Source organism: Ursus americanus, chromosome 8, assembly GCF_024610735.1.
Source record: "Ursus americanus isolate L20-20 chromosome 8, mUrsAme1.1.p, whole genome shotgun sequence".
In the NCBI taxonomy this organism is placed as follows: domain Eukaryota; kingdom Metazoa; phylum Chordata; class Mammalia; order Carnivora; family Ursidae; genus Ursus; species Ursus americanus.
In genome coordinates this window covers 21,568,745-21,584,830 of record NC_142134.1, presented here as the reverse complement: position 1 = coordinate 21,584,830, position 16,086 = coordinate 21,568,745, and the positions used below count along the sequence as shown (strand labels likewise).

General features: G+C 36.5%; 1 pseudogene; it reads left to right on the top strand.

The window, feature by feature from the left end:
- Positions 1-5,011: 5,011 nt before the first annotated feature.
- LOC123789492 (large ribosomal subunit protein eL31 pseudogene) lies at positions 5,012-5,388 on the top strand (annotated as a pseudogene).
- Positions 5,389-16,086: the final 10,698 nt, after the last annotated feature.

Below are 16,086 nucleotides of genomic sequence, written 5' to 3'. Positions count from 1 at the left end.
AAAGTAAAATAGAAACTTTTACTTTTCTTATTCTTAATTGATCTAATAGATGATAGTTTGTTCAAAATGATAATAGCAACAAAGTATTTGACTATGTATGCTTGTGTATCTATCTTATGTTAATATATGCTTTTATATGAATGAAATGAATGACAGTAATGATACAAGGGAGGAATTAGGATTATTCTGTTATTATAAGGTGCTCACACTACCTGTGAAGTGGCATAATATTATTTGAAATTGGACTTGTATTAACTATACATGTAGGGCAACTACTAAAAAAAGTAAAAAAAAGAAGTATAACTGATATACTAAGAAAAGAGATAAAATGTAATAATATAAAATGCTCAATTAAAAATACAAAAGGCAAAAAAAGAATAGAAGACAAAAATAGGAATACAGAACAAGGGTAACAAAAAGAAAACAGCAACAAATAAGATAGATACTAACCCAACTATATCCATAATCACTTTGAACAGCAATGGTCTAAAGGCACTAATTATAAGACAAAGATTGTCAGAATTGACCAAAAAATACAACCCAACTATATGCTGTCTACTTTAAGAAAGCCACTTTAAATATAAAGGCACATATAAAAGAATGTGAGAATGGAGAAAGAGAATGGAGAAAAATATGCCATACTAACACTAATCAAAAGAAAGCAGGAGTGGCTATATTAAATTTAGACAGAACAGACTTCAAAGCAGGGAAAATTGTCAGGGATAAAGAATACTACGTAATGATAAAGGGATCAATTCTCCAAGAGGACATGCTAATACTTAACATGTACGCAGCTAACAATAGAGCATCAAACTAAGTGAGGCAAAAACTAATAGAATTGCAAAGAGAAATATATGAACCCACTATCATAGCTGGAAAAAACTTCAACACCTCTCTATCAGATATGGACAGATCCAGCAGGCAGAAAATCAGTAAGTATTTAGCTCAACTCAAAAACTCCAACAGTCAATAGACATCTATAGACAACTTCATCCAGCAACAGCAGAATACACATTCTTCTCAAGGTCACATGGAACATTCACCAAGACAGAGCACAATCTGTGTGACAAAACCAAATTTAACAAATTTTAAAAAACAGAAATCAGGGGCGCCTGGGTGGCGCAGTCGTTAAAGCGTCTGCCTTCGGCTCAGGGCGTGATCCCGGCGTTCCGGGATCGAGTCCCACATCAGGCTCCTCTGCTGGGAGCCTGCTTCTTCCTCTCTCACTCGCCTGCTGGGTTCCCTCTCTCTCTGGCTGTCTCTCTGTCACATAAATAAATAAAATCTTTAAAAAAAAAAAAAAAAAAAAAAAAAAAACAGAAATCATGCATCTCCTCTCAGACTACAGTAGAATTAAACTAGAAATTAATAATACAAAGATAATTGGATAATCCAAAATACATGGAGATTAAACAGCAGACACCAATGTAACAGAAGGATCAAAAAAGAAATCTGAAGAGAAATTTTAAAAGATTTTGCATTAAAGGAAAATGAAACTAGTACTTATTAAAATTTGTGGGATGCAACAAAAGCAGTGCTTAAATGGCATTACATTAATCTACTATAGAAGAAAAAAAATATAAAGTTAATAATCTAAGTTTTCACCTATGTAACTAGAAAAAGAAGAACAAATTAAATCCAAAATAAGCAGAAGAAAAGCAATAATAAGAACTAGAGTAGAAACCAATATACCTGATAATAAGAAATTAATAGAGAAAATCAACAAAACCAAAAGGTGATACTGTGAAAAGATCAACAAAATTGATAAGCCTCAAGCCATACTAACTAAGGAAAAAAAAAAAAAGAATGGACACAAATTACTAATATCAGAAATAAAAGAGGCGATATTTTTACAAATCCTACGGACATTCAAAGGATAATGAAAGAATACCATGGAAAGCTCTATACCTACAAATTTGATAACCCGAATGAAATAGACTAATCTCCTAAAAGACACATTTACCAAAATTCATACAAGAAGAAATAGACAATATGAATAGCCTATATTTATTAAAGAAATTGAATCAATAATAATAACCTTCCAAAACAGAAAGCACCGGAACCAAATGGGCTCATTGGCAAATTCTACCAAATATTTAAAGAAGAAATTGTACCAATTTTCTGCAATCTCTTTCAGAGGACAGAAGCATAGGAAATATTTCCTAATTCTTTCTATGAGGTCAGCATTATCCTAATATCAAAACTAGACAAAGACATAACAAGAAAAGATAATTACAGACCAATATTTCTCATGAACAAAGATACAAACATCCTCAACAAAATATTAGCCAATTGAATATAACAATGTATAAAAATAATTATATACCACAAACAAGTAGGATTTATTCCAGGCATGCAAATCTAGTTCAATATTCTAAAATCTATGTAATACATCACATCAACATGCTAAAAAATAAAAATCATATGAGCATCTATTTAGATGCAGAAAAAAACTTGACAAAATCCAGCACTGGTTCATGATAAAAACTCTAAATAAACTAGGAATAGAGAATTCCTCAACTTGATAAAGAACATCTATAAAATCCTAGAGCTAACATCCTACTTTGATGGTGAAAAACTCAAAACTTTCCACTAAGATCAGGTCCAAGGCAAAGATAGCTTCTCACACCACTCTTTTTCAACATCATACTAGAAGTTTTACCAAGTGCAATAAGACAAGAAAAAAGAAAGAAAAGGAATACAGGTTGGGAAGAAAGACATAAAAATATCTTTGTTCACAAATGACATGATTGTCCATGCAAAACATCTGAAAAAGCAACAACAACAACAACCCCTCCAGGAACTAATAAGTGATCATAACAAGGTTTCAGGATACAAGGTTAAGGCCATTAACTTCCCTATATGCCAGCAATAAACAAATGAAATTTGAAATTAAAAACACAACGCCATTTACACCAACACCAAACATGAAATACTTAGGCAATAAATCTTTTAAAATATGTATAAAATCTATATGAAGAGAACTATAGAAGTTTGATGAGTGAAATAAAAAAACTAAAATGGAGAGATAGTCCATGTTCATATTGAGGAAGACGCAAGATTCAGTTCTTCCCAACCTAGTCTGTACATTCATTCGATACAATCCCAAACAAAATCCTAGCAAGTTATTTTGTGGGCATCAACTAATTCTAAAATTTATATGGAGAGACAAAAGACCCAGACTCGTCAACACAATACTGAAAAAGAAGAACAAAGTTGGATGACTAATACTACCTGACTTCAGTTGGGTCCAATCAGAACTAAAATTTGCATTTGCTATAACAAGAGCCTCCACCTAAAGAAGGCCTGTCTGAGAGTGAAGCCAAACACAGCAGAGGGAGCAAAAAGTAAAAAAAGAAAAGAAAAGAAAAGAAAAGAAAAGAAAAGAAAAGAAAAGAAAAGAAAAGAAAAGAAAAGAAAAAAGAAAAGACAAAGAAAAAGAGAAAGAGAAAGAGAAAAAAGAAAGACAAGCTTCTTAAACATTACTTGAGTCTTGGACTTTACAGTTACATGAACTAATGTGCTGGGAGATTTCATTTTGTTTTGTTTTGGGTTTGATTTTGGGGTTTTTTTTTGGTTGTTGTTGGGTTTTTTTTGTTTTTGTTTTTTTGTTTTTGTTTTTGTTTTTTTTTTTGCTTTTTGCTTAACCTAGTTTGAGTTGGATTTTTCTATCATTAACAACAGAAAGAGTATTGCCTGATATAGGCCTTTATGTAGTCAACTAATATTACTAGGTCCTAGAGATACAATAATAAAAAAGACACTATTTCTGTCCTCAGAAAGTTGAGAGTCTAGATGAAAAGATAAGAAAGTAAACTGTATATTAAGTGCTGAGACAAGAGAAGTTCAAGAAACTGTTTGAGTACATATAAGTTCTAGATAGCATCAGTTCTCAGCATCAGGGGAAAACTAGATTATCACTAAGATGTTCATTTGATATGGGTAGTAAAAACTGGATGGAGTATAACCTTGTTAAAACTTGGTGGAAAGGCTGGTTGGAACTCCAGGAAATCAATGGCCCAGCCATTCACTGGGATTCAGAAACTAAGTTCCCCTCTGATGGGAAGATAATAGTTAAAAACAAAAACAACAACAACAAAAAAAACAAAACCACCAAAACAAACTAACAAAAACCTATTTACAAGGTCTAGGACCAATTTAGCAAAGTAGGCTCAAAACACTGAGTTTTAGGGGCACCTGGGTGATGCAGTCAGTCAAGCACTGACACTTGGTTTTGGCTCATGTCATGATCTCTGGGTTGCGAAATCAAGCCCCAGGTCAGGCTCTGTGTTCAGCACTGAGTCTGCTTAGAGTTTCTCTCTCTTTCTCCCTCCGTCCCTCCCCACCATGCTCTAGCTCTCTCTCTTTCTCGCTCTAAAATAAATAAAATAAAATAAAACTTAAAATAATGCAGTGAGTTTTAGGTAGGGAAAACTTAGGACAGTTTTCTCATTAGACATCCTCAGTTCTAAAGTCCCTTCAGTCAGAAGACTTAGGCATATGGCAGGAGAAAAGAGAAAAAAGAAAAAAGGGGGGAAGTCATGTCAGTTTCACATTCTAACCTTTACCAAGCTCATATTTCCCCCTTTATGATAGCACTAAGAAGGGGTAAGATTTACTATAAAGCTATAGTAATCAAGACAGTGTGGTATTGGTAAAAGAACAGACAAATAGATCAATGGAACAGAATAGAGAGTATATAAATAGCTCCTTATAAATAGAAAAAAAGAGAAAGGGCAATACATGGAGCAAAGATATTCTCTTCAAGGGAGACCTGGGTGGCTCAGTCGGTTAAGCGTCTGCCTTCAGCTCAGGTCATAATCTCAGGGTCCTGGGATCAAACCCCATGTCCAGCTCTCTGCTCAGCAGGGAGTCTGCTCCTTCCTCTGTGCTCTTCCTCTCTCTCCCTCTCTCTCTCTCTCTCAAATAAATAAATAAAGTCTTTAAAAAAAGAAAAAAAGACACTCTCTTCAATAAATGGTGCTGAGCATTCCAACCAGGACCTGGCAGAATGGCTCCCACAAAGAAGGGTGGAAAGAAGAAGAGCCATTCTGCCATTGAAGAGGTACGACCAGAGAATACACCATCAACATTCACAAGCACATCCATGGAATGTGTTTCAAGAATCGTGTTCCTCAGGCACTCAAAGAGACCCAGAAATTTGCCATGAAGGAGATGGGAACTCCAGATGTGTGCAACGACACCATGTTCAACAAAGCTGTCTGGGCCAAAAGAATAAGGAACGTTCCATACCGTATCCATGTGCAGTTGTTCAGAAAACATAATGAGGATGAAGATTCACCAAACAAGCTCCATATGTTGGCTACTTATATACTTGTCACCACTTTCAAAAATCTACAATTAATGTAGATGAGAACTAACCACTGATTGTCAAGCAAAGGTATAAAACTATTTTAAAAATGGTGCTGAAACAACTGGACATCTACATGAAAAAAAAAATTAATCCAGACACAGAATTTACACACATCATACAAATTAACTCAAAATGGATCATAGACGTAATGTAACATCTAAAACTATAAATACCCTAGAAGTCAACATAAGAGAAAACCTACATGTCCTTGGGTGGGGAGCAATGACTTTTTAGGTCCAACACCAAAGGCACAATCCATGAAAGAAATAATTGATAAGCCGGACTTTATCAAAATTAAAAGCTTGAGCTCTGCAAAAGGCAATGCCAAGGAAATGAAAAGACAGGCCACAGAGTGAGAGAAAATATTTTCAAAAGACAGATCTTGTAAAGGACTATTATCCAAAATATATAAAGAACCCTTAAAATTTAAGAATAAAAAAACAAACAACCCAATTAAAAAATGGTCCAAAGATCTTACCAGATACTCCTCATGAAAAAAGATATACAGATGGCAAATAATCTTATGAAAAGATGCTTCACATCATATGTCATTAGGGAAATGTAAATTAAGACAACAAGATACCATTATACACCTATTTGAACGGTCAAAATCCAGAACATTGACAACACCAAATGCTGGCAAAGATGCGGAGCAATAGGAACTCATTGCTGTGGAAACGCAAAGTGACACAGCCACTCTGGTGATTTCTTACAAAACTAAACACACTTTTATTATAAGACGCATCAGTAGTGCTTCCTGGTATTTACCCAAGGGAGTTGAAGATCATATCCACACAAAAAATACATGTTGATGTTTATAGCTGCTTTATTCATAAATGCCAAAACTTGGAAGCAACCAAGTTGTCCTTCAGCAGATGAATGGGTAAATAAACTGTGGTACACCCAGACAATGGAATATTACTCGGTACTAAAAAGAAATGAGCGATCTCACCATGAATAGTTATGGAGGAAGCTTACCTGCATATTACTAAGTGAAGAAGCCAATCTAAAAAGGCTATACATACTATATGATTTTAACAAATAACATTCTGGAAAAGGCAAAAACTATGGAGACAATAAAAAGATCAGTGTTACCCGGGGTTGGGAGGAGGGGGGAGGAATGAATAGGTAGAGCACAGAGAATGTTTAGGGTATCATACTCTGTGACCATTATGATGTACACATGTCATTATCCATTTGTCCAAACCCACTGAATGTACAACACCAAGAGTGAACCTTAATTTAACTATGGACTTTGGGTGATTATGATGTGTCAGTGCAGGTTCAGCAGTTAAAACAAAGGTAGCACTCTGGTGGGGGATATTGATAAAGAGGGAGGCTGTGCCCAGGAGGGCAGAGGTATATGGCAAACCTCTATACCTTCCCTTCGATTTTTCCATAAAAAAAAAGTCTTAGTTAAAAAATAAAATAAATAAAGACTAAAGAAAGTGGAATATAATTAGGGTGGTGATTAAGAATACTGGTTATAGGGGCACCTGGGTGGCTCAGCTGTTAAGCGTCTGCCTTCGCCTCAGGTCATGATCCTGGGGTCCTGGGATCGAGCCCCACATCGGGCTCCCTGCTCCACTGGGAGCCTGCTTCTCCCTCTTACACTCCCCTTGCTTGTGTTCCCTCTCTCGCTGTCTCTCTGTCAAATAAATAAATAAAATTAAAAAAAAAAAAGAATACCAGTTATGGAGCTGGACTGACTCTGTTCACACTACAGCTTTACCACTCACTAGCTTTGTGAACTAGAGAACAGTGTTTAAAACAGTATCAGTTTCCTCATCTATAAAGGGGGTTGATAGGGGCACCTGCCTCAGAGGGTTGTTGGGATGAATAAGGTAACACATGGAAAGCACTGTAAGCAATGCCTGGAACACAGTAAGTGTTCAGTAAGTGTAGCTGTGGTTATTACCATCTAGACTATTCGGGTCATCGCAGTAATTGTTAGATTCCTTAAATTATTAGTATTTAGAATTTCTGCCAGCTCCTGAATAACTACAAATCCAATAATTAGAAAACTCTTACTAGAGATGCCCAATATATTTGTCAGTGATATTGAATGTTACTATCTCACTAAGAATGTGCTAATGAAAATTCAGCAAAACAAGTCTTTTAACAACTTTTACAAATGTGCTGCAAACACCCAGAAAAAAAAAAAAGCTAACCACATTTTGTACTTAATTTAATGTATCTATTTTAGAATATCTAGGCACCATCTTAGAGGCAGGACCTCCCATTTAAAATACTAGGAGAGGTGCCGGGTTTGGCGGGGGAACTCAAAGGCCCATGTGTTAAATGTGTTTCCATACATTTCACAGAGAGCTGACCCCAGGTCCCAGCATGTGTGTCTAACTGTCTCAGTTACCTGAAAGTAAACAAAGTGGAAAACTAGTCCTGCCTATTGAACCAACACAAAAGTTCCGATCAAAAAGATCTCCTCATCAGATGTTCATATATTCAGAAGTTTACCACATCCCCTAACGTGTTGACATGTTTACCACGATTTGCTAAGAGGCAGGGGAGACTTTTTTCCACTTAACAGGAGGCTTCGACCATCAGGCTCCTAAAGGGTTTTAGCAGTTCAAACAGGTGAGTGACAAACATGATTACAATCAACAAGAAATGGAGGCGAAATCTGCATCTTCTCCTTCCCACCCCCCCTTATGAAATATCTCACATTAAATTGCCAAAATGATGAACTTTAGGAAATACTCACAGCCCAGCAACACTCACATTTTCAAGCTGTTATTAACAACTAGTCAGACACCTAATAATATTCCCTTGCTTTGTGTGACTCAAAGACGGGAGAACCTGAGCACTTTCCTTTTCGCCATCACAGGACGCTGTCATCGTATAGTAGGCGGGGGCACGAAAGGGGGATTCATGATGTGAAAGACCACTATCTGATACTATAGAAAAGGAATTGGACCACAGTTAAGAGAACATGGCTTTGCCATTTAAAAAATGAAAACAATGGTCTTTCACACATGAGTACGACTTTCCATAAATTTTTCACACACACTACCTCTTACAATCTTCCCCGGGATCTAAAGGAAGGTTAACCTCTAAAATAATCTCTAAAAAAAAATCTCTAGGGCTAACACTCCTGATGATCCTAGGAACAAAGAACCTGAAATCTCAAGGAACAGTATGTATGGTCATGGAATCTTTGTCAAGCCTGGTGATTGCATTACCTTTGCTGAAATATTTTTATATACCTTCTCTCTATTTAAGGAGCACAATGCTCTCAGAGGACATGTCAGGTTTGCTAAAATGTAACCTTTGTTTTCTGTAAATGATTTCCCTTAACTCTCAAGTTTGTTTTAAGGGAAAATTTAGTCTTCCTAATTCAAGGTGGCTCAGTCATTCCCAGATGTGCCTCAATCTCTTTGGATTTAAAAGATCTATTATTTCATGGTTTTCTTTTTTCCCTCCCCTCAAGGATAATCTAAATTCTATGAGGTTTACAGTATGTCTCCAGCATCAGGCCAAGACCATCTATGAAGTGTGCATCCTCAGTCTTCATTTGGCCAATGATGAGTGTTTTGTTCACTCTGTCTTTGGGTGCACGTGCACACTTGATGCCTGTCCTGTTTTTGACAAGCCTGTCCTGTCACAGCCTCCAGATATTAGCGGATAAACTATTTGCCCCTTTTGGGATTACTGACTTATGTTTAGCTCTTGTCTCTCCCACTAGCGTGCCATGGGGCTCTGAGAGGTTGTTCTTGAATCAAGTGATCAGATATCTATCTTTTCCAGCATTTCCAATCCACCTCTCAGGCATGATGCTGGACTTGGGGCCTCTCTAAGCTTTGCAGTTTGGAGGTGGAACCCCATGGAACTCCACCATGGTACCATCTGCTCTGGAATCCCCACAGACTTGATCAGACTTTTGCTTTCCCCCTGAGGTTTAGACTACCCAAAATGTAAGTAAGCAGAGCCCTTTCTGGCCACCACTAAAGCTTACTAGTAGGGCCATCTCAGATTCTCACCTTCCCACCAGCTGATCACACTTTCATCTCCCTTTAAGTGATAAAAAAAAAAAAAAAAAAAAAGCCTGATCCTACATCACCCTGTGGTTTTGCCAGCTCAACGTACTAGTATTTGGCACACAGTAACCACCAAACGCAAGTAGCCAAGTAAGCCTAAGGAAGTCCCACAAAAAACATGTACACATCCTTAGAGTTTTGGCCAAATGAGTAATTTTAGTTGAAATTACTTGATTACAAGTTTAGAGAGTATGGTAGGCTGAATAATGGCCCACCAAAATATCCAGGTCATAATCACCAGAACTTGTGACTATTACCTTATATGTAAAAAGCAACTTTGCATTTGTGATTTGCTTAAGAATCTTGAGATAAGAGATTATCCTGGATTATTCAGGTAAATATGAAAAAGGCAAGGAAATGGATTCTCCCCTCAGAGCCTCCATAAAGAATCAGCCCTACTGACACCTTGACTTTAGCCCCAGAAGACTCATTTTGTCTTTCTGATCTCCAGGACGATAGCGTAATAAATATGTGTTGTTTTAAACCACTAAATTTAAGATAATTTGTTATAGCAGCAATAAGAAAATTAATAAAGAGGCTATGAAACAAAAATCATGGCATTATCACTTTGAAAAATAATTTAGTAGTTTATTACAAATTTAAACACATATTTACTATATGATCCAATAAATCCACTCCTAGGTACTTGCTTAAGAAAAATGAAAACATGGGATGCCTGGGTGGCTCAGTCGGTGAAGCGTCTGCCTTCAGCTCAGGTCATGATCCCGGGGTCCTGGATCGAGTCCCACATGGGGCTCCCTGTTCAGCAGGGGGCCTACTTCTCCCTCTGCCTGCCGCTCCCCCTGCTTGTGCTCTCTCTCTCTCTGACAAATAAATAAATAAAATCTTTAAAAAAGAAAAATGAAAACATAGTCTTGTACACAAGTATTCATAGCATGTTTAACAATACCTTAAAACAAATAACAGCCCATCAACAGGTGAATGTATAAACAAAATTATGATGTATTCATATAAAGGAATACTATAACATAGCCATAAAAAGAAAGGAACTGCTGATACTCACAACAACATGGATGAATCTCTCAAACATTATGCTGGAGGAAGCCTGGAACAAAAAAAGTACATACTATGTAATTCCACTTCCATAAGTTCTATAAAAAGTAAAATTTATCTATAGTGATAGAAGTCAAATCAGTGGTTGCCTGGGTATGCGGGGGCCTTGGCTGTAGAGGAGCATAAAGTGGGGTGAAGGAAAAGTTTTACGATTTGATTGTGGTGGCGGATCTATGTGTGTGTAAATGCAACAAAACGTGTAAATAGGGCTCTATTCAAGACGTTAAAAAATGTAAGTCCAGATTAGAGTCCTAAATCCATGTGGATTCTAAATTTTTCATACAATTTCCAGAAAATAGCCCTGAGAAATTACAGGAATAAATTTTAAGTGATATAATTGCAAGTCTTTAGATGCCATTCAAGATATAAAAAACACAAAAAGGTTACTGCTTTAATGAGTATCTTTTTTTTTGGAGAGATATTGTTCCTTTGAAGAAGCCTTATATTTTAAGTTAAACCATGTGAAATTAGCCTCCATGTAGGTTAAAAAACTTGAATGTCAGCAATTTCATAGGATTCCACCTAATGAAAAGCCAATTTTTCAACCAGCTTCACTTAATAGCCAAGTACTAAAAAATAACTGAGTAAGATATTCACTCTTTTCTTACTAAGTAAAAAAGTTACAACCTTGAGTGAATATCCTCTTTCAATGTATGCTTTAAAAATTACAATAGAATGACTGTTATTGTTTTATTCTCTGTCAATTGAATTTCAAATACAGTATATATTTTTAAAAGTACTTTTTTATACAAAATGCTGTCGGTTTAAAACACCCTGCATATATTTACATTCCAAATCAGTGTCACTTTCATCATATGTTACCATGGTGGAGTGTTTCTTCTGTAATGCATTTAAAAAAAAAAAAAGAGCAAAAGCAGGGTATTCTTAAGCAAACAGACTTTGACAAGCTGCTCTGCAAGCTTAGGTGCTTGTGTTTGATTACTTCAGGTATCTATAATTATCTAAAAGGCCATCTAGAGATAAGCAATTTCAATCCAATTCAGGTCAGTCCTTCAAGTCTTCACTTTAGTTACTGGTTAAAATAATGGTCTTGCTATGTTTGGAAGCTACTGTTCTGTGAGTGAGTTGGGATGATGGGGAGAAGATCATACACCTGTCAGCCTGGGGTGAGGAGAGTTCTGGGGGAAGCCTGTAACGCTTTCATCTTTTCTTCTTGCTTTCTCCATCAATTGGGCTAAAAATAATAAAATTTAGATGGACTGTCTCGATCTTTTTGGAAGAACATATACTGAAAGCATAGTACTAGGAATCTTTCTCTTTTGTATAGAAGGGGCTGAAATAAGTTTGGAATCAGGAAAAAAGAAGTTTTGTGAAAGAAGAATATAGAATGATTTATCTTATTAAGATAGAGGATCTGGGGCCTGGAGGAAAGTCCTATTCAATCTGCTTTTCGTTACCAAGTGATACCTCAATCGCTGAAAATGAAACAAAGAAAGATGCTACTACCACCAGAATATGTATCCCCCTCTCCAGATACTTAGGATGTATCCAAAACACATTTTCTTCCATTCTTAAACTCAGAAAAGAATATGAAAGTGCCATTAATATTTTGACCTTAAATTTTTTTCTGAAAGATCTTCGATCTTTGGGAACCCCAGATAGCACTTCATAGAATTTGCAGAATGTTTCTCCACAAAGCAATTAATTCCTTTCCCTCACGTATCAAGTCCCTCCCAATCTTCTTGTTCCCATTATTTAACTGTTCTTCTCTTCCCAGTAAGCCCAAACTTCCAAAGCCACTAAAAACTCAAATTAACAAAAGATAATATACAGTTCTTCAGTGTGTTTTTATATTTTTGCTGGTGTAGCCAAGTCCACATATAATCCAATGACTGAAAATAACTATGTTTGGGGATGAGGAGACATACTCCAAATACTTCTTTTCTGAAATGAAAATAAAACCCTCTTGAATTGTTTGTTTCTCCTTAAACAGTCATACTTTTAACCTTCTGTTTGCCAGATGGTACAACCAAATATCCACTTAATATGAACGTGGTACCTACATAGGTTAGTTTGAGTCATATCAGGAAGAAAAATAGGAATGTCATTTCTCGGCTTTCAAAAAAAAGTATGTTCTTTATTTTCTCCTCATTTGTCTGACTCTGAGACAGTGAATACTGATTATAAAAGACACATTGGTGCACCCAACTTCAGTCCATTTCATCCATCTGGGTAGAGAAAGTGTGACAGGCGTGCGTGGGTGTGGATGTGTGTTGTGAGAATGTATAAGCAGGAATGCAGGCTTGAGAGAGCGAGAAAGTGAGAGCGAGAAAATGGACTGTGAAAATGTAAGTCTACCCCAAATCCTGATTAACAAGTCTGCTATTTAATCTTCATTTATCTTAACTCATTTTGTAGTCAGGGCACATGGGCGTCATTTTTCCCAAGGAAGCTTTCTCTGATTAGAAATACAGAACCAACAGAACTGTGGGCTATTATTTTAAATGCTTCCCTGGTTCTTATCTTTTGGATGCCTGTCAGTAAATACAGATACAAATGGAAAGGTCCTAAGTGTAATAACTGAAAGTATAGAAGTCAAATGGTCACACTGGTAATGGGGCTGATAAACCCAGAGCTGCAAGCTTCCTATAGACAGTGCTTCGCTGGCAGACTCTAATACTAGCCTTGAACTGAACCTACTTTCATTAACTTTGCCTTTTGAATTCTTTTCCCTCCTAAACTCCCACTGTTAGCCCTATTTTGGCTTTGCCCCTTGAGTTATCTCTCATCTTCTGCTTATTGTCTCTAACTTCTCAACCTCTAATATTCTTTTCTTCTTAAACTCCTATTATCATTAATGTCAGCTACTATAACTTCTCTTACTTTTTGTTTTTATAAACTCTAAGGTTTCTTTTTCTCTACAAATGTACACTTCTTAAAAGCTTATTATTAATGGACAATTTAATTATTTTTATAAAGTATATGATATTGCAAGACCCTCCTTGGATTAGCTTTTTTTCTCATTTAGGGAGAGTACATGGAGCTAATAAGCTTAGAAAGATACTGAGAGAAAAATGGCCAGCAACCCTGGATGGTGGTAACAGTAACTGCTGCTGTCTTTAAGTATTTGTAGGTGATTTTTACAAAATCCTTTACATTAATCTTATTTAAGTCTCACAGCTAAGCATTATTATAGTCCCATTTTTATGAAGAAAGAACAAGACTTAGAAAAGTTTAGCCCCTTGCTCAAGGTCACCCAAGTAACAAGTGGAAGAACAGGGCCTGAACCCAGGCCTTCTCCGCCCAAATCCCATATTCTTTCCAACATAAAACCTGGGCTGAGCAGAACAAGTCTTAAAAGTAAAGGTATACCACAAACACAAGTTAAATTAAAGGGGATTCCTATGAAATAGAGGCGTCTATTTAATGTCTTTATTTTGGAAAGCTTGCATAAGTTATGTTTCATTAATCTCAGCCCCCCGCCTTAGTTTATTTTTTTTAAGATTTTTATTTATTTATTTGAGAGAGAGAGAGAGCACAAGCAGGGGGGGAGGCAGACGGAGAGGGAGAGCAGGATCACCACTGAGCAGGGAGCCCAAGGCGGGGCTCCATTCCAGGACCCTGAGATCATGACCTGAGCTGAAGGCAGACGCTTAACCATCTGAGCCACCCGGGGGCCCTCACCCTTAGTTTAGATGTCAGCTGACCCAAAGGTCAAATCAGGCCTGGTGCCTGTTTGGGGAAGTAAAGTTTCATAGGAACAAATAGCCTCACCTAACTTTTTACGTATTGTCGAGGGCTGTCTTTGTGCTACAAGAGCGAGGCTGACCAATAACAACAAGGACCACATGATCCAGGAAGCCTAAAATGTTTCTTACCTGGACCTTTTCAAAAAATATTTGTTGACCGCCTCTTAGATCATTTTTTACTATCATTAATCCTTAAAAATTGGGTAGACAAATGAGAACAGATTGTGGCCAACAAAGTATAATTTTCTTAGAAGTAGACTGTGTCTATGCATGGCTATCACGTTAACCATTCTAAGATTGTCTTTGAATATTATCAAGTGCCAGTCACACTGCGTTGACTGATTTACACCAGGGTACTCTTGATTAGCTACTGAAAATCAACAGTACCCAAACGAGTAAGGTTGTGGTCCAGTATTTTTAAACCCATGAACTCAAATCATAAAGAAATTCCTGAGTTTCCACGTTGTTTTGGCAGGGAGTTTGCTAATATGGGCTGGTCTCCCCCAGATGAGAATTCATTGATTCGCTTAAGAAAGAAAAATGTTGAGAAATGTTTCTGTTTTATAAAAATTAAATCTGTTAGATGTTCACTGCCTTGTCTCAATAGTAACTAAACAATATGATGTGACAGATGTTTGAGAAACTCATGTACTAATTATACATCTCCATTTTTAACTTCTCAACTCATGAAACTATTGGTCCTGAGAAGCTGCCTTTTTTTTTTCCTGCCTCTGATGGATACCAAAGGATAGGTAATAAATAAGAATGCATATATACATACTGATATTCAGCTTAAAGCTAGAAATAAATCCACAATCATCATTTCCCCCTTAAATAACAACTTAAATGCACATTACAAGAGTTCATTCCATTCTTTTTGGAAATTCTACTTTCATCAAGAACTCTCTCTCCAGGAAATGAGTTTCATAAATCCACTCTCTGTCGAAACTATCAATTAAAAATGCCTCTTTTTTTGTCTTTGTTTTGCCTCCTTTAAGAGAGTTAGCCAGTTTTCACATACAAAATAGAATCGTTAAATATTTTGGAGGTCTTGGCTCTATTTTCTCTCAAACTTTGCCATTCTATATTGGAGTTTATATCTTTTAAATCTACACTTACAGGGTACCCTTGCCGTTCTTCTTGGTTGTTTCAGATGTCTTACCCTTTAGTGCTTTTTTTTTCGGTAAAGTCTTGAATATAGTGATCAGAACTATGAATAACAGGTATATCTGCATGATGATTTTCTGTAAGAAGAGGATACAATGTTTTGTTTTCTTCTCTTCACTTCCTGGTGATTGTCAGAATGTTTATCTGTCTTTAATGAACCCATCACTGTCTTCAGAGAAGAGTCTACAATGATCCCAGATTTGTAATGGATAACTCCAAGCCCATTACTCTGCAGGTATACTTTGGACTATTTTCTTCCTAAATGCAATGGCTCATTATCTTATGGCTCAATTTTCTGTCCACTAACGCAACTCCATGAGGTCTTCAGGCAGTTTATCCCCATCAGCTTGGCACTTCATTAACTAGAGGAGCTTAGGGTCATTGGCAACTTGGAAATTTCACTGTGAACACTTTCTTTTCCACATCGTTCATAAAGATGTTAATAAGACCAGCCTCTGAACCAATCCCTAATGCTAAGTGGTTAAATAGATCATCAAAATAAAACAGTTTGTGGTGACGAATTAAACCCTACATTTGTTATTACAGTACAAAAGGTGGTTTTGACTCAATGTGCTTTAGAAGACAGATGAATAAAATCAACCGGTGTAGAAGTGAAACAATAGTTAAGGAGACCCTTAACTATTTATAGTGAGACCCAAAGGTAGTAGGTACTTTGCTTGCTCTTCAACAAAAGACAAAGCAGAGG